The sequence below is a fragment of the Ictidomys tridecemlineatus genome, chromosome 3 (assembly GCF_052094955.1).
Source record: "Ictidomys tridecemlineatus isolate mIctTri1 chromosome 3, mIctTri1.hap1, whole genome shotgun sequence".
Lineage (NCBI taxonomy): Eukaryota > Metazoa > Chordata > Mammalia > Rodentia > Sciuridae > Ictidomys > Ictidomys tridecemlineatus.
Genome location: NC_135479.1, coordinates 93,883,896 through 93,902,325, shown reverse-complemented (window position 1 = coordinate 93,902,325; position 18,430 = coordinate 93,883,896). Strand labels below are relative to the sequence as shown.

At 39.9% G+C, this 18,430-nt stretch overlaps 1 protein-coding gene across 4 annotated transcripts in view; it reads right to left on the bottom strand.

Annotated features, from left to right (window-relative positions):
• Agtr1 (angiotensin II receptor type 1) overlaps window positions 1-18,173 on the bottom strand; it is a 42,956-nt gene extending 24,783 nt beyond the window's left edge. The window contains exons 1-2 of one of the 4 annotated variants that reach the window (XM_005325721.5): window positions 17,825-18,173; window positions 8,579-8,663 (exon numbers count right to left, since the gene is read on the bottom strand). The gene's annotated coding sequence lies outside the window, so the exon portion shown is untranslated. The other 3 variants (XM_078043477.1, XM_078043478.1, XM_078043476.1) reach the window with 3 other exon arrangements.
• Between the last annotated feature and the right edge of the window lie 257 nt (window positions 18,174-18,430).

The following is an 18,430-nucleotide window of genomic DNA, read 5'->3' as shown; positions in this document are numbered from 1 at the left end:
GGTTTCTTTGGGGTCCAAGTAGAGCCAATAAGAGAACTTAGTCTAGATGTTTAATTTTTGTTGTTGGACTTAAAAAAAAGGAGGGGGGGTGTTGAGTTAGAGTAAAGGACACAGTGCCCAATACCAGGAAATATCCAGGTAGCATTTACTACTGCTTTCTCTATCCTTCCTGTCTTCATTTATAAGCAGCAATACACTGGGATGGTCCCAGTCATGTGACCTCCTGGCACTGGTATGAGAAACATAAGACAATCTGAAACACTGCCTGGCCCCAGCTGCTCCCCCAACTCTTCTCTAAAAGTTTGCACCCTTAAAACTAGATCACCCGTTGGGAGAGTTTCAAAGATGATTCATTCCTGGACTGGAGATTTTTCTTCTTCTTCTTCTTCTTTTTTTTTTTTAATACGGTGACCTTTAGATTACTTTATGTCTCACTTATCGTTTTCTGATCTGGATGATGATTTACATTAGTGCCTCTGTGCCGACAAAACCTTGCATCGATAAAGAGCTAACTAGAGACAGGAACCATTTTCCAAGACTCAAGAATCTGTTCAAATTCAGGAAATGGAAAGAAAAAAAAAAAGAGTCTGCTTAGAAAGCTGGTTTCAGCCCTTCCTTATTCTATCTCTGGTCATTTAGAGAAGTTTGTTTTCTCTAGAAGGCTTTATACCATCTTCTTTTTCAGAAGAGAAATCTGTGGGAGAGGCAATTGGAGGAAGTTGGGACTCACTGGCCTTTTCCTGCGGCCGGAATCCTGCCTGAGGGTTAGGCATTCTTTTAACTCACCTGGTCTTCCCAGTGCTGCTGGCATTTCAAGTTAGAATTGCCTTATTTTGCAATGAGCACTGAAGAGAACAGGTCCTGACGTACAACTAAAAGGGTTTTTATTCAGAGGAAAAGGACTAGACTTTGGCAGTTTGGCCTTTGAGTACCAATTTCCAAGGACACACAGGAGTTACAAAAGAGGCACATGGCCCCTGAAATCAGAAGCGCTCACTCTCCCGCGTAGAAGTTCAGGTCCATTTGAACCAGTTGTCATGCCTTTGTGCAAGGAGAGGGAAACTCCTGGTTTGAGGTGATGTATTGTATGTTCTCTTAACGTCCCAGCGCTCGCTCGCGGCTGCTTTCAAGGCATGTCAGTCACACTGGCAGGGCTGGGAAACAAATTCCTGAATACTTATAAATAAATAACCACTTTGTACTATTAACTGGCCAGAGGACCTGGAAAAATACCAGGAAGGTTCTTTTTGGATTATATTCCAGCGTAAAGAGCCAGCCACTCTCCAGCTGTTTAGAACTGAACCCCACATTGTCCTGTTAACTCAGCACCATTTCTGTAGCTTCCTTTTTAATTCTCTGAGACCAGTGAGTAGGATTCCACTGTGGCCACAGGGAGGAGACCAAAGAGGGCACCATTGCGTGACTCTAGAGAAGTGAACTAGGGCCAGGACGGAGCTCCTCCAGGGATGTGACCCTGCTGGATTCTGCCTCTCCAGCTTTGCTTAGCCCAGAGGGCTCTCGGACCACATCTCGGTTGATTTCCTGGAAGAGCATTTGACAGTGCAGTAGAGGTTAAGAGCCATCACTGCACAGAGATACAGCGTGGACTTGATCCAGGCTTTAAAAGTTCTGAATTCAAATTAGCATAATAGTCCTGTGAACTCTTTCCATGTCATCACAGACATTCTAAGGCTCAGAGATGTGTGCACACTCAATTAAATAAGCCATCAGACATAAAAAGAGCGGGGAAAAAGCACAGCTTTTCATTTAGCAACTATTTTAGTGGGAAGGACACGTACATATGGCAAATTCAAGGGTCAACTAGAAAACATCTATGGCTTAATTTTTCTGACATTAAAATACTTCCTAATAATAGTATTTAGTTATTGATTTATCCAAGTTTAGAACAATTTGAAATATACCTTTCTGATTAAAATAGTGACCATTTCTTAAAATAAGTAAGAATAATGGCACTTGTTGGATCAGAAATCACATTATTTTCAAAACCTTTGGGGTCCCAGCACTTCTCAGCCATTGAGCCGCTGCTTTCCTCTGGGGTATGAGGTTATACTTCTCTTTTCTTCCTCTTGGGGAAGCCCTAGTGAGGTCCTGCAATGGTGAGACCACGGCAGGCAGGAAACCACAGATGTGTGCCTTTTCCTTGGCCCCATCTGCTGGAAAGAGTAAAAAAGTGTGCCCAAGCTGGTAGGAGAGGAGCCATAGAGAATCAAATTAGCAGAAGAGAAGTGATTCGTCTTCATTTTCTTGTTTCCAACCTGCAAACACAGATTGTTAAATACCCTTGTTCCCTAATCCTCATTAGGAAATCTTGAAGAATAGCAGGACAGGAAAAAGACACAAGGATCTGAAAAAAGACAATGCCAATAAAATAGGGACTAAGTCGAACCTTTTCTTCTTGCTCAGAGACTCTATAATTTTTTTGTTAGCAGATTTGAAATTCTCCACTACATAATTTTATTTCTACTTATGTGGATGGGTTGGTGTACCCCCAATCCCAAATGTATCAGTCTATGAATAGGAATAGGCAGGCATTTTGCTGCCTCCTTGGAGGGACCCAGAGGCAGCAAAATGCCTGCCTATTCCATGTACAGTGGTATCCCTTTACTGAGCTCATTGCTGTTTGTGTCTAAAAAGGCAAAGTCTTCATTAAAAGTAATCTAGTGGCAACAGCATGCAGCTCTAACTCCATCACTTAAGAGATACAGGAACACAGAGCAGGATCGCCAGTAAATTGCCAAGCAAGAGACATAAGTGTGCGGGAGGACAAGTTTGCTGCCACAAACTTAGTCGAGTTGTAGACCTCACCTCTCTTAAATTTTTATCCAGTTTGGGGAAGATCTCATCATCTTTCAAAGCATTTTAAGTTTTAAAACCACCTGGGTATTTAAATTCCATCCATTTCCTTTTTTGTGTCTATTCTAAATATGCTTCTAGTTTGTCAGTTCATATCCTTCAATATATTGTCACTTGTTACTTGCTCTTCCCTTGAGGTTCCTAAGTATACTGGCCTACTTGATGAGCCTTGGATATGTCCATAATTTCATGCCTTAGGGCCTTTGCATCTGCTCCTCTGCCTAGAGCAATCTTCTCCTGGAAGTCCACAAAGTTTTTTTTTTTTTTCTTACTAAGGAGACTTTCTCTAAACTCCCTTTTAAAATGGGAGCATGCCCTCCTACTGTTTCTACACAGTAGTCCCACTCCTTATGTCATTCAACATATTAAACATTTTACTTGCTTTTTTTTTTTCTCTCTCTTCATGTACCAGACTGTAAATTCTATGAGGACAGCGATACTTGCTTTATTGACAACTTTGTGCTCAGAGCTGACAACAGTAACTGGCAAGCCAAGGTCCAAAAGTACTGACTGACTGACTGTCGGATCTATTTCAGGATGCAGTCCTATCAAGGAAAATATTGTGTTTAACAACACCTTCATTCAGAAGGAGTCTTACTGTCATGCCATTTCCTGGATAACTCCTACTTTGAAAGGAAACTTTAGGGCTGCTTCACATCTATTCAGTAGCTAATGACTGGGTCATAAGAGTGGAAAACTGAAATGCCACTTGGAGTTGAGCAGCTAAATAATGTGTGAAACGTTGGGCATGAGGCGTTAGGGAGTGGAGGAGTCTGTGGCAAGCAGAGAGTCCACATCCTGCCCTGCTTAAAGGCATTTGGATTTGACAAAGCAACTTAAAACAGCTTCAAAGGCCCTCTATATAGTGGCCAGCTATGGCTAACAGGACCAAGAAGACATTTTCTAAGTCACAGTGTTTTTTTCTGACTTCTTTTCCAACTGTATGCTCAGGCTTGGGTATGTGCCTAACGCCACATCAGGACAGGAATACTCAACTGATCAAATCTAATTACATTTGCTTCCCGACTAAATTGTATATCACCTTCCCCTCTTGTGAGAGAAATGGCCCCTCTTGGGTCCTCAGCATCTGATTATTGCAAACCTAATTGATTTGCTACATTTCATTAATAAAGTTAACTAAAACTAATTATACATATTGAATAAAAGTTTCCTCTGAAATGAATTTTTCTATTTAGCTTAAGGGTTCTTAATTGTTAGAATGAATTGCTCAGAAAGATCACAGAATTACTTTCTCTTGGGAAATAGAGATATACATTTTTTCCCCCAACTAATTTGGATTGATGGACAGTGATATCACAAAAACTTGAAAAAAAAATTGATTAAATGTGAAAGTTGAAGGAATATGAAGCATCTTTCTCCGAAGACAAAATAGATCACGTGGATCTCTTTATGGATCTTCTTCACGTTAAATTGGGTCTATTAAATTGGTCACATTACCTGAAGGAACCTAAATTAAAAATTTATTTTCATTCATTGTTTTATTCATAGTGCAGATTTCCTTTCATTTCACTGGTACATTTGTGTTGTATTTTTCACTCTTTAATTCAGATGGTTTGTTTTGTCTGATTCATCCATCTAATTAAATCTCAGTTTTGGCGGAAATCCAGGGGGAGTCTCCTACGCCTTCAATAGCGGTAACTGCAGGCCAATTTCCAAAGGATGCTTTGCAATGTTCTTTGTGTGTTCGGCTGTGTATAAACACACTCTATGCAAAACAAAGACTGGTATTCCTTACTGGCAAGCGTTAAGTAGGACGTGGCTGGCCCTCTGATGGTGTACAAAGATGCTGTCCATCACACGAGCCTTTGTGGCCATCTATCATGAATGACCGACATGGGCCCTGTTTTCACTTTGCCCAAGCAGAGTCCTTGCTTGCATTGTTAAGGAAGACATCCCCCTTTCACCTGTTCTGCATGCTAACCCCCCTTGGAGGGACCCGGAGGCAGCAAAATGCCTGTCTATTCCTCTTTGACCTGGGAGCATCACTGAGTAGCAAACTACAGACTCTAGATCAAAAGACAGCTCTTACACTCTGGTGCATTTTATCTACCATGGCCCCACTGTGCCTGGAGCCCATGCTGTGTGCAGAAGCATCCTGCCTTGCCTGAACTTGAGGAGGAAGAACCCTGCTTCTGGTTGGATTTGGGGCTTGCACATCACATTGTTCCAGGTGACCCAGGGCTCCCTGGGTGAGTCTAGCACATATTTACATTCAGGAAAGACATCAAAGGACTACTTCCAGATAACTGGTTTCCTCCCACCAGGTTTTAATTGTACAATTACATTTGTAAGATATTTTAGACTTTTCTAGAATTTAAAGAAAATGACTCCTGTAAATCTTCTAAACTTTAAGTCTTCAAGGGAAGGCCTAAGAAGTAGGAGGGAGAGGATGACCTCACTGCTGGTACCAGCTAACTGTCCTTCCTGCCAGCAAATCACAGCCTCTACACTCAGAGGCTCATTGCTCTGAGTCTACTAATTGTTAAAAAGTAGTAATAGCAATCTGTCTGGAAGTGGTATCTCCTAGCCACATTATTTAAGCAAAAGAACAATTTTACCATAGATAAACTGTGTGGAATAGTTTATTTAGAGTAAGCTTGTTTATCCTTAAAACAAATTATATTTTTGTTTATTAAACACAAATGGCTAACCTTTACCTTGCTTCCCCTGCCCTCCCCCACCATTGGTAAGATTCTGGTACTCATATTTTAAAACCCTAAGCTGTGCCCAAACTTCTACCATGTATGTTTGCATTGAAAAGGAAATAAAAGGAAATGGATACAGGGAATACTGGCTGGGTATTTATATTCCTTTCTCACAGCTAGCTCTATAGTTATTTCAAACCCTCTTATGCATCAAAAACTCAAAGACAAATATGTTTCTAATTCTTTTGCCTTGTGTAACCATTAGTCTAGGAAACAAACTTAACTGGTTTGCTGGGTCTAAGTGACTGGAAAGAGTCTGACATTGCTGTTTCACGAATGGGATCACGTTAGTGGGAAGACGATGACTATGAACTTCAAGATAGACCATAATAGAAGGTGATTATAGTAATTAGAATTTGTAACACTACTGTTGGATCTATCATCCATCCATCCATCCCATTCGCCTATCTATCCATCTCTCTCTATTCCACATAAAAACAGACTTCTAATCTCATGTACATGTCCATCAAAAAAAAGAAGTGTTATGTACTTATTTTGTTTGGCTTTCCAAATTGTTTAAAAAACATACTTTATTTAGGTTGATACAATTGAGACCCATCTGTCATTGTAGGAAAACCAATTTTCTGGAAGCTTTGCTTACTTGGAGGTGATAGGGACGTAGATAAACAAGGTAACTGCCATGTACCCCACTCCTCAGCTCCCTGTAACTGTAGGTGCCTCTTTTCAAATATTGAAGAAATGGAGAACTTTAGAAGAGTGCATAAAATACTAACTCCTTTATATTTAAATATGAATACAGATAAGAAAAGGTAAAAGGCCTGGGAGAATTATGTCCTAGGTAATAAATACAACACCTAGGAAATCAGAATTTCAGAACTATTTTAAAATTTTCAAGTAAGTTAATACGAGTATGCAACTTTCCCACCAAGTGGCAGCGAAAGTCTACCATGTTATTAAATCTGCTTAGAGCAGTCCTTGCAACAGAGCTTTCTAGGAGGATAGAAAAAGTTCTACCTCTCCACTGTCCACTAGCTCCCTGTGTCTACTGGGCATTTGAGATGTGGTTGGTGCAACTGAAGAACTGAATTTCTAACTTTATTTAATTGTAACTAATTGATATTTACACTTAAATAACCACCTATGGCTAAATGGCTCCCATATCAGAAGGTGCAAATGCATAGATGTTAAGCCATCAAGTATGGTTCTTATTCTTTTAAATGTAGTAGTCAGGTTTTCTCCATTTACTGTAACTAGATTTCAACATAAATTCTTTGGACCTATAAAACAAGGTCTGAAATGCTGTTTGCACATCCTGGCTTAAATCAATGAGAGATCAGAGTTCGGTACTCATAAACTGGTGAAAGTTTTAAAGGGATGTCACAGAGCTCAGCACAGCTTTCCACTAACACTGTTTCAGTACAGGGGATGGGGCCTTGGAGAGTACGTCACAGGAAGTGGAGGACACAGTTGCTAGTTAGTGGTAGGATTGGTATAACAACGGTTTTTAAACAAACAAAAATCCAGCTTTTTAGAATGAAGTATGTTTTGCTTACTCATCTGAAACTCAAAGGTTTGAAGAAGTTAAAAAATTTGTTTTCTTCAGTGTTTTGTTTTTCTTAAGCAAAACATCATGATATTTTTTGGAGGTTTTGCCACAAATGTGTGACTTGGAAACAGAAGACTTTGGAAATATAGGAGAAGGGAGGTAGGACCTAGAATCACTCCCTGGATTAACCCTCTGGCTTCTATGACAATAGGGCTGATCAGGTATCTTGTAGAAAAAGCTGCTTCTGTCAGTACTGTTGAGAACAGGTTGTCTTACAATTTCCCCAATAATGTAGTTTTACTGAGCTGTTTCTAGAACTGAATTTTGTCTGAAAAAAGGCAGCCCAAACCTCGAGCTTATTAAAAAAAAAAAAAAAAAAGCACACACCTGCACACAAACACACCACAAAAACCTAAAGATACCCAGTGATGGAACTGTGTAGAATGTGACTATTTTTATCTCCAAGATTAAAGCAGTCCTAAATAGTTTCCTAACACTACTACCATGGAGTGCCTTCCAAAAAGTGTTTCCTACATGCCAACCTGGCAAAGAATACAGCCACTTCTAATATTTATCTACCCAACTTCTATTTTGATGAAACAGAATCACAGCATATTCAGAATGGTACAAGCTACTTTTTCAATTTCCCTATAGACGGGGGTGGGGAAGCTGGGGGTGGGGAAGCTGGGGGTGGGGAAGCTGAAAGCTTGCTCTTTGAGTTGAGGGTTTTGGGCTCCCCCACCCCATGACTTGGATAAATTAAGGATTCCTTTTGGGAAAAACACCAGACAGGTCCATGAGACAGGAGTTGGGCAGAAAAGGGCAGACCTAGCCAACTGAGCTAATAGTCTCTGTGCAAGTTCTGAGAAATCTGCCTTCTGCTATGGGACCCCATGTTATCCCTGCCTGTCGCAGAGTGGGGCTCAATAGCAGGGGACTTAAGGAGGGCCCTCCAACTCCAATATCATATCCTCCCCCTGCCCGGCCCCACACCCTCTCATTGGAGTAAGAGAGAAGTTTGTAAGAATGAGACTTTGAGACATGAGGTTTTGCTGAAGGTGAACAGGCTTAAGCAGGTCACATCTTTAGACTTCTGGACGTGAGGACTGGTGCATTCCAGCACAGATACTCCACTAGGCAGCTGATAAGAGAGCACAATCATTTTCCTGCTGGCCCTTGGAGTTCTAACCAGCAAGGACACTACTGATCCAAACAATTACCTGTGGCCATAAAGTGTCTTTGCCAAGGAGTTGCAAATCTCTCACATGATTTATCAGCACATGTGGAAATACCTTGGTAATCCAGACTGTTTACATTTAAAGTCATATAAATACATATAATCTTAATCTGTATGTTGGAAGGGATGCAAGAAGACTTTATCTATTTCTTTCACAGAACCATGGTGTGTGGATCCTTGTTAATTTCTTAAGAAACCTATTGATGATACAAGCTGTAGATGCCGGATGCTTACCTGATGGCCTCTTTCTTGGGATGGTTTCAGTGACTTATTCAGATAAAATCCCATTCATTTGGGACCAATCTGTCTTGTATTAAATCTGGAAAGAAAAGAAAAAGATTAAAGTGATTTATGAATGTGGTCAGGTTTTTATTTTTTAATTTACAAAGTAAGTATTAAACACTGCATATTAAGAATGTTTTGGAAGGGAATGAAATCATCTGTTCCACCTCAAGAACATTTTTTTCTTTATTTAGAGTTAGGTGGTACCAGGCAGCTATCAGGGGATCCCATTTTTCTGTCTGCTCATGGTCAACAGCAGCTTTCTCAATTTCTCGTGGACACACACCAGAGAAAGAAAAACAGAATACTTTCTGGTGAAATAATGTAATCTTATTCTAAGATGGTTCTATAGACATGACTACTAAATAAAAACTCTATAATGGTTTTGATTTTTGCTTATGAATCTAGAGTTAAGCTTACCTATGTGATTTTTCTAGTACAAAGTTTATACAAGTATTATTTCACCATAATTTAAAAAATACCATTGTAAAAGATCTTTTGTTCTGTTTTTCTTTTTCACAGATATAATACTCGTCTGTAGTTTAAATGTTGAGTTTTAGAAGAATATAAAATAAAAGTAATCATCTATCTCCTTATCCTCTCTAATTTTGTCTCTGGAATCACTTCCTAGAGATAAGGACAACTAGGAAATTGTGTATCCTTTAGGACTATAAAAATGAATGTGTACACATGTAAATGGGTATATTTATGTTGTTTCTTTTTATGCATTTTACTCTGCTTTTTGCTGTCTTCATTTGTTAATTTGGCTTAATACTATGGCTAACAGAACTTCCTATATTAGCATTTATAAATCTACCTCATTCATTTGATGACTATAGTATTTCATTTGTTGCAGCGCTACATGATACTTTATTTAGCTATTCTGTTATTAATGAGCCTTAAAGGCTTTTTTCCCCCTCAATTTTCCTTTTGGCTGCTAAAAAATATTTTTTTTTATGTTTTGAGCAACTATGTATTCAAACTTTACTGTAGTATGGTAAGATTGATGAATTTTGGCTTTAGAAGGACCTACTAGCAAAAGGCATTGTCTGTAAGGTGGCTTCTTCCATAAAATACTAAGATGTTATAAAAACTATAGGCTGTTCTGTGGAACCAAGAAAAAATAATGCTAAGTGAAGTTAGCCATTCCCCAAAAAAACAAATGGCGAATGTTTTCTTTGATATAAGAAGGCTGATTCCTAGTGGGATAGGGAGGGGGAGCATGGGAGAAATAGATGAACTCTAGATAGGGCAGAGGAGTTAGAGAGGAAGGGAGGAGGCATGGGGTTATTAATGATGGTAGAATGTGATGATCATTATTATCCAAAGTACAGTTATGAAGACATGAATTGGTCCCTGAATATACTGTGTACACAATCAGAGATACGTAAAATTGTGCTCTATATATTAAATAAGAATTGTAATGCATTTTGCTGTCATATATTAAAAAAATAAAAAAGAATATAAAAGAAGTAAAAACAACTATGGGCTGTTTGGTAAGACTATAATATACCTTATGAAAAAAAATTACAGAAAGGGTCAGATTTACAGTACCATTTTCCAGAGAATTAATGGTGAAATCCAGAATGAGTTATAAGGAAAGTAACAGAAATTATAAGACACATAGTGAGAAGTATGAAGTAAAAGGGATTCATTATAGAAAATTCAGAAGTCATGTGGAAAAAAAGGAAGAAAGAAGGAAATTGAACCTAAAATTAATAACTCTCAACCATACTTAAGATTTACTGTATATTTTCCTAATCTTTCTTTTCTGCTCCACAAATATGCAGGCATTTAAATATATATATATATATATATATATATATATATATATATATATATATATATATATATATACATTTGTTGTTGTTGTTATATATATAACAAAATTACTTTCATTATGACACTGAGAACCCATATATTAGACTTTTTTTTTTTTTTTGTGGGTGGGCCTGTACTGGGGATTGAACACTCAGGAACACTCAGCTATTGAACCACAACCCAGCCATATGTTTTATTTTATTTAGAGACAGGGTCTCACTGAGTTGCTTAACACCTCACTTTAGCTGAGGCTGCCTTTGAATTCCTGATCCTCCTGCCTTAGCCTCTGGAGCTGCTGAGATTAGAGGTGTGTGCCATCACACCTGTCTCCATGTCAGGCTTTAAAGACAACTTGACAAGAACCTACACACACACACACACACACACACACACACACACACACACACATAGTAATACTTATGATTTATGTTCTGTACATTGCTTTGTTTACTTATATTTAACCTTGCCACTAAATATTATTAAATTCATAAAATATTACATACTTATGCAGAATGTACTTATATAAAATATAGGCTGACTGTATAATTTTCTACCATGTGGCTCAAAAACGTGGCTGCTTAGTCCTGTTGGTGTACTTTTTCTGCCAGCACATCAAAGGGCCAAAGAATCATCACAGATTCTCCCCATCCTGATAAAACGGCAGTGACAAGACATGTGAAGGTTACGGGCTGGGAGACATCACTGTGCAATGTGTTTTACGTGAAGTGACATCATTCGAATGGAAAGAGTTTATTACATTTGGGCTAATGGAGCATTCTTGTTCTAGAGGCTACTGTGCAGATTTAGAAGCATATCAAAATGCATGGGAATCAGAAAAAAAGAAGAATTTGGGTCAAAATGTAGGGAAAATGATTAGTGATAAGATTGCAAATGTATGAAATTTACTAGAAGAAATTCTATGAGATTTTTCAGTCCGTTTAGGAAAAAAACACTGGTGCAGATTATATGAAGCCACAACCCCAAATGTTTGGGCTTGGTGAAAACAGTGGGATTCTAAATGGCCACTGAGAATGACCATTTGTACTTTTCCTTTGTCAGCACTATGAAACTCTGTAAGATATCTCCTGGGAACCATTTCCCCTCTGCAGCCCTGACCATAGGGCATGAGAGCAGCCCTGGGTTGATTTTGCCCTAACCTGTAACTTCAAATTTAGACATTACCTTTAATGTCATTCAAATGTCTAGGGTTCTAGATCCAAGCAGCTGGTGAGATTCTGTCTCCCAGAGATGTGCCTTCATCATTGAGAAAGCCATAGCTCCTATTGGCACCCCTCTAAACTCAAACTCAATCTTAGGGAACCCCAGACTTAGTTTAGTCTTCTGACAAACAGCAATGAGCCCCTGTCAAAACAAGAGACATTTGGTGGGACCTATCTGACAACTGTCAATCTGCATACACTGGGATCTATAGTTTAGGGACTGACTAAATTATGTGGAGAGTCACTGGTTTCAAATAAGTCCCCACTTGCCTGGGGATAGTTTGCTTCAAAGCTATAGTCAACTCTGGTTTTATAAACCATGCTTGTGGTAAATAAGCATTTATATCAAAGACTGAAAAAGTGATACATATTTGAGTTGGAATCCTGAACAGTGTATCTAACTGGTTCAAAAGATAACATTTGTTTTTTCTAACATCAAAACACCAAAAGTTCAAAAGTGAATTATGGGAAAATAGAAATATATCAAGAGTTAATTTTTGACATTATGTTATCTACTCCCTCCTTTCCCTCCTCCTCCCTCCTTCCGCCTCTTTCTTCCTTAAGCCATCAGGGTCTTGCTAGGCTACTCAGGCTGGCCCTATACTCCTTGGCTCAAAGGATCTCCTCCCTTACCCTCCCAAATTGATGGGACAACAGGTACAGCACCAAGCACAGCTGTCATTCTTTTTTAAAAAGCTTGATTGAAGTAAATGATATATAACCCCCTCTCCGCTCACACACCACATTAAGTGCATATATTTTGACAACCTTGGGTGGGCTCTCATAGTTTTAGTATTTTTTTTTTGGCCACCTAAAACAGGAGTTTCTAGAATTCTTCATTATCACACTTAAATACAACTAATCTTAGTTTTCAGATAAAGAAAATGGGACTGGATTTCAAATTATAACTTTGAACATAACTTTGAATAAAATTTCAAATAATTCAAAAGTAGGCAGCATAGTGTTGAGCAGCAGCGTGGGAAGCAGCAAGGTTAAGGGCTTTGGGATCACAATGCCTGTGTTTGAATCTCAGTTCTCTCGGTTACCACATCTGCATGAGCTAGTTTCCCCAGCATTACTCAGTACCACGACCTATAAAATGGGGATACAGTAGTGATTCTCTCATAGGATTCTTATGAAGATTAAGTCAAAGACCACATTCTAAAACTGGACACTGCATTTGATACACGATATGAGCTCAAGAAATGTTAGCTTTATTAACATGTGGGTTGATGACAAGGCCAAGGAAATTACTTGTAGGTAATCATTTTAAACAAGCCTGTGCATGGGGCTTCTCTAACTTTCATGTGTTTTTGAATCTCTTGGGGCTCTTGAAAAATTGCAGATTCTTTTTCAGGGGGTCTGGGTGACATCTGAGAGTCAGCATTTCTAACAAGCTCTCAGGTGATTCTGAGGATGCCACTCTGTGGACTGCAATACATGAGATCACTGTGGTTGGTTGCTCCTCATTTGCCATCATGGGACTCCACAAGGAGAAAGGAGGAGGGGTAAGAAGGAAGGTGTGGAAGGGGTACATAGCTTTAATATGCTTCCTAGGTGTGTCTGGTAGTCTTTCTTTACTAAAAGCCTCCCCACAACTATAGAACCACTGGTTTGGCATTTCAATCTTTTATTCTTTTTTAATGTTTCCTTTTCTTAGTCTTTACTTTCTTCTTGACACTGCTGCTTTAGATTGAAAAAATGGTATTAGCACCCGGTTCCCCAGTTAGTAAGTCTGAAGCATAGACTTTAATTTTATTGTAAGTAAGAGGACAATACACCTAGACGAGATTAGACAATAGCCTCTGACATTTCTCTTCTAAAATGTAGGGATCTGAAAATACCTTTAACATTTTCTTTAGTATTAACTGAAAACATCAACCAACCAGCAAGGAAGCAACTTGTGAAGTGTTAACTAACAAAACTTAAGAACACACTGGATGTGCTCTGAGCTGTTAAAGAGCCAATAGTTACACTACAGGAATGACTGGAACCCAATGAAGCAACCATAGTAGCCATTCCTCCTGGTTTGGGAGGCAGGACAGAAGGAGGGGCCATTTTTAAATGTCTGGCCTTTCTAAATACCTGCTCAGCTTCACCAACACTTCTCTCTCTGGCAAAGACCATTTTGATACTTTATGTGTCCTTAGGGCCTAGTAGTTCAGGTTGGTAGTATTCCCTCTGCAAGAAGCTGCTACTGTTGTTGATACATTTCACAGACATAAATTTTCACTTTCCAAAGCAGATAAGAAGAGCTTTGATTAATATAAGATGAGAAAATATCGCAAGAAACGGAGGGAGTGAATTAAGCCATCAGAAATTCTCTTTAAGAGCACACAGCCATAGATGCATTTTCCAATATTCTTCCTCTGCATTTAACCAGAGGACTTAGATCTATTGATCTAAATAAGATTTTATACCATTTGGCAAAGATCAAGGCATTTTATATGCATATAAAATTAATAAGAAACCACTTAGAAGTTGATCCAAATCAAAGGGTTATTAATTTCATGATTTTAAATTTTAAGCACATCTAGAGCTCGAACTTGAAATAGGAAAGAAGCTCGTGATCATGAAAAACAAAGCGAACTCATTGCTGACCCATTTTCTAAACTTTTATATGTCAGAAAAGTAATCAATTGTGAGAATAGCAACACAATAGAAAAATATCGGGTATGAGAAGGACACTCTGACAATCACTAACAGATTCTAGACATTAATTTCTACTAAAGATGTTCAGATGATACACCTATTGAGGAACCAAACAAATCAAACAAAACCAAAAGCAAACCCTTCCCAATTGATCTGGAAGAATAATGTCAAACGAAGCAATCATGCAGCATTTGCTCTATATAATCAATTCTCTGTTAGCAAAATATTTTGAAAGACAGTTTTAGTTTTCATATGCAAGGAAGTTTTCTCCCTCACGAACATCTGCTATGAAAAGAAATTAAACTTGGATAGCAAATCTTTAATGTTAAAGGTAGCAGTTACATTCACTTATCATTTCCATGACCAATCTAAACAGATACTTAGTTTTCCATTGCCATTAGACTTAGAACTAGCTAATAAAATGTGGAAAATGTATAGCTCTTTAGAATATATATAGGCTGTGATTGAAACACTGTGTTTTAGAACTCTACTAGGATAATGATAGTTACTTGCCAAATCAGTTAAATGTTACTTCAAATCTCTATAGGTACTTCCTGATTTAAGATGATTTTACATGTTAAGTGATTGTTTTTTGGAAGCTAAAAATCATTATCACGAATAAGATAAAAAGTGATGGCTAAACTTAGGATATAAATTAAACATAATTTATCAGAGATAGAGCTTATTACTTGAATAAGCACCTACATGAAATGAAATGCAAGTCATGTTAATCCAATTACTTGGGGTAATTTGGAAAGAAAACTCTTAGAAATTTTTGAAGGAAAATCGTATCACTTTTCTGTGGTGATGCATTGAAACAAATCAAACTTCTCCAGTTTGATAAACAACATAAGAAAAAAGTGTTCCTAATCTGGGCTTGGATACTTCTTCACATCTGCTGCTCCAGGCCCACATTTGACTATTGCCATAGGGTACCCTTGAAGTAGCTGCTTAATCTTTACATTGGGTATACATTTCTAAGCAAAATTCTTAATTTACTAGCCTGCTTGGAAGCATCTTTGGAGTTCCCCATTTATGACTGGGTAGGAAAAGGAGTAGATAAACCCCAAAGGTGAAGCATAGGCAGCTGATACATGTAGATGTAATGGGACTCTATTCCTGGAACAGATTTGATAGCAAAATACAACTCTCAGTTATCTGCTTGAATCGGGCACTCTGACAGCAAAGAAGAGCTATGTATCATGTATCACGCATTTAAACTGTGAGTTTCAAATTCCTCCTCAATTAGGTATTTTACCTGGGCTTCAGTTAAGGAGCAGATTATACTTTCCTCATTTCCCTTCTAGAATAGGGCAGGATATTCATTGATATTAATTAGCCATAGTGACAACAGTAATAAGTTGCAAAAACAGCAAAACAAACTAAAACAAAATTTTAAATGCATACTCACACAATTCCATTCTAAACCAGGAAGAGGCAAAGAAAATTGAGAAACCTGAACAGTCCACAATTGGTACTTTTTTGAACATGACCCAGGGGAATAGAGAGAGAGGAAAGATTTAAGCTCAAGCTATGGGAAGGGGAGCTATTCCAGAGCGACAGTGACCAAGAGAAAATCTGTTATCTGTTTTCTTCCAAGTAGGATGATGGGCAGTTGATTCTGTTTATGGTCAAAGAAGAGCAAAACAGAATTTAAGGCCTCAAGGATGAGAACAGAGAATAATGAAGTCAAGGGCAGGGGGAAGGAATAAAAGGACCCAGAATAGTAACAGTTTCCAAACTATTACAAAATTTTAGCAAGTGGGGCTCCTCCCTGAACCCTAAGCTATGTTATAGGAACTGCCAACCATAATTTAGGAAATGGACACTTGGACCCATCACCGGACACTTAATGTTTGTCCAGATCAGAAAATTTAGCAGAGTAGTTTTTTCAGACTTTTATTTTTTAAGCAACAACCAAGAAATGAAAAGACTCAAGAACTTTTATCACTGGAGGGGAACTTATGGGCAGAGACCTAATGATCACACTTGTTAAATGGCACTTAGCTAGTAGAACAGTGAGTGAACAGCTAGTTCCTAGTTCCTTCTCCCTGTGCTTCTCTGTCCTGCACTGCTGCCAGGAAGAGTGGTGGAGAGAAAGAGGGTCCCAGGCCAATATCAAGAGGCATCCATCACAGCCCAAGGGGGGATTATCTACATGGGGATTTTAGCTAGGGAAACACTACAGAAGATAAGATATATATATATATATATATTTTTATTTTATTTTATTTTATTTTATTTTTTTTTGTTGTTGTTATTTGTTTTTTTAATGCAGGGTACATACTAGGCAAGCAGTCTACCACTGAGCTATACTCCCAGATCCTGAGGTTTCAGTTTTAGAGAAGATCATAAAAGGGTTAAAGCTTGTGCTAAAATAAACACCTGGGGCCATAGACCCCCTCTGGTGGTAATTGCCAAGAGAATCTTGTTAAGGGGAGGAAGCACCTTCAAGAAGACACAAGTTGCTCAACATTTATAAACAAGAACCCTAGGGTGTGGGGCTTCTCGCCTCCCTCCCTGTTACTCTCTCTTCCCAGAATGACACAGGAAATAAATGTAGCCAAGTTCCAAAAGTGACCCCAAGGGAAAGCAAGCACCCAAACTTACACTGAGAAGCAAGTAGAGTTTTGATACTTAATGAGGTCATTAGCGAACAAATATTAGGTAAAGAGATGGCCCCCAGGGAAGAGTCAATGGCCAGGTCTCTCTAAAGGCTGCCCAAAGAAAATGCAAGAGAGACACTCTGGGTTAGATTTGTTGAGCTCCTTGAAGACCACAGCAGGCTGACCACAGAAGGCTGCAGAAGTGGACATTGGGATTGGAAAACGGGGTGTTAGATAAGTGGAGCAGAGGACCGCGCAATAGGCCCTGTTCGGTCCTAGACACAGAAATCCGTCTTTCACTAAAATCCAGCCTTAGTTACAAAAGCGCACAGGTCAGGGTTCTGGGGGGTTGAGGAGCCCTGCTCCCTTGCTCCCTATTTGATGACGACTCTCCTGAGAGCACCAGCGGGTTGGCACCGGTGGGGACTGTGTCCGAGGACACTTACCCATGGTAGGGATTGCAGGGACAGGGGGAAGGCCAGATGAGCGGTGCGGGGACACTGCCTGGGAAGAAGAGGGTTAGGTAGAGAACACTTAACTTTACCTTAACAGCGCACAACTTTCAAAAGGATCGCCCGCGGGGTCACGCAGGCCTGCCACTCAGCTCTCAGTTAAAGACTAATCTAAACGCCTCCAAGAAAGTTGACTCCGTTGCTTCCCGTTTCTGCTGAATTCTAGCCTGTACTCGCCAAAGCTAGGTCAAAACCAAATGAAATTCTTTATGAAAGCGCGAGGCAAATGAGCCCGTGCTGTGACCTTGTCAGAAGCCCCTCACCTGACCTGGGGACCCGCAGCTGGCGCCGGGGTGCGCGCGGAAGGGAAGTGTGGTGGCTCTCCTGGGTCTCTGGGAGCCTCCCAGCACGGCATCCGGAATTAACCCAGGGTGACATGAAACTTACCACTCCCGCCCCTGCAGTCCCCAAGCAGGCCAGGAGGTCAGGGGCACTCGCAGTCCGGGGCGCTGCGCCAAGTCCCACGCGAGCTGGCTGCGAAGGTGCGGGGCTCCCACCGCCTCTGCGTCCGGGCTGTGCGCCTTCACTCGCTGCGACAGCCGATGGCCATTGATCGATCGTCACCACTGCCGGGCAGAGCTGCCAGCTATGTACCCGTCCAGGCGTCTTGTCACTGACTACTGCCTGGGGTCCAGCTGTTAGGCTCTCTAATCAGCTGCGAAGAGTCCGCTCCAAATTTATAGCAAGGGGTGTTGTTGCTCTGTGGGTTCCAGAGACCAGACTGTTTTGCCTTCCCTCCTCCGCCCCGCCCCAGGAGACCCTCCCGGGCCAACCCCGCCCTCTCCAGATTCTGACGGCATCGGGGATGATGCCACAGGCGTCCCCTGTCATCTACCGCGATCACGATCCCCCATCTGCTGGCGCACCTGCCCTGGAATCCAGGGTTTCAGGGTGAGGGGTCTCCAAGGGCTGGGGGTAAACTCGGTTTCCACGGAGATAAATATTCATTCTCCCTCTCTCTCTCTCTCATTTTGGAAAATTGTTAAGGAAGAA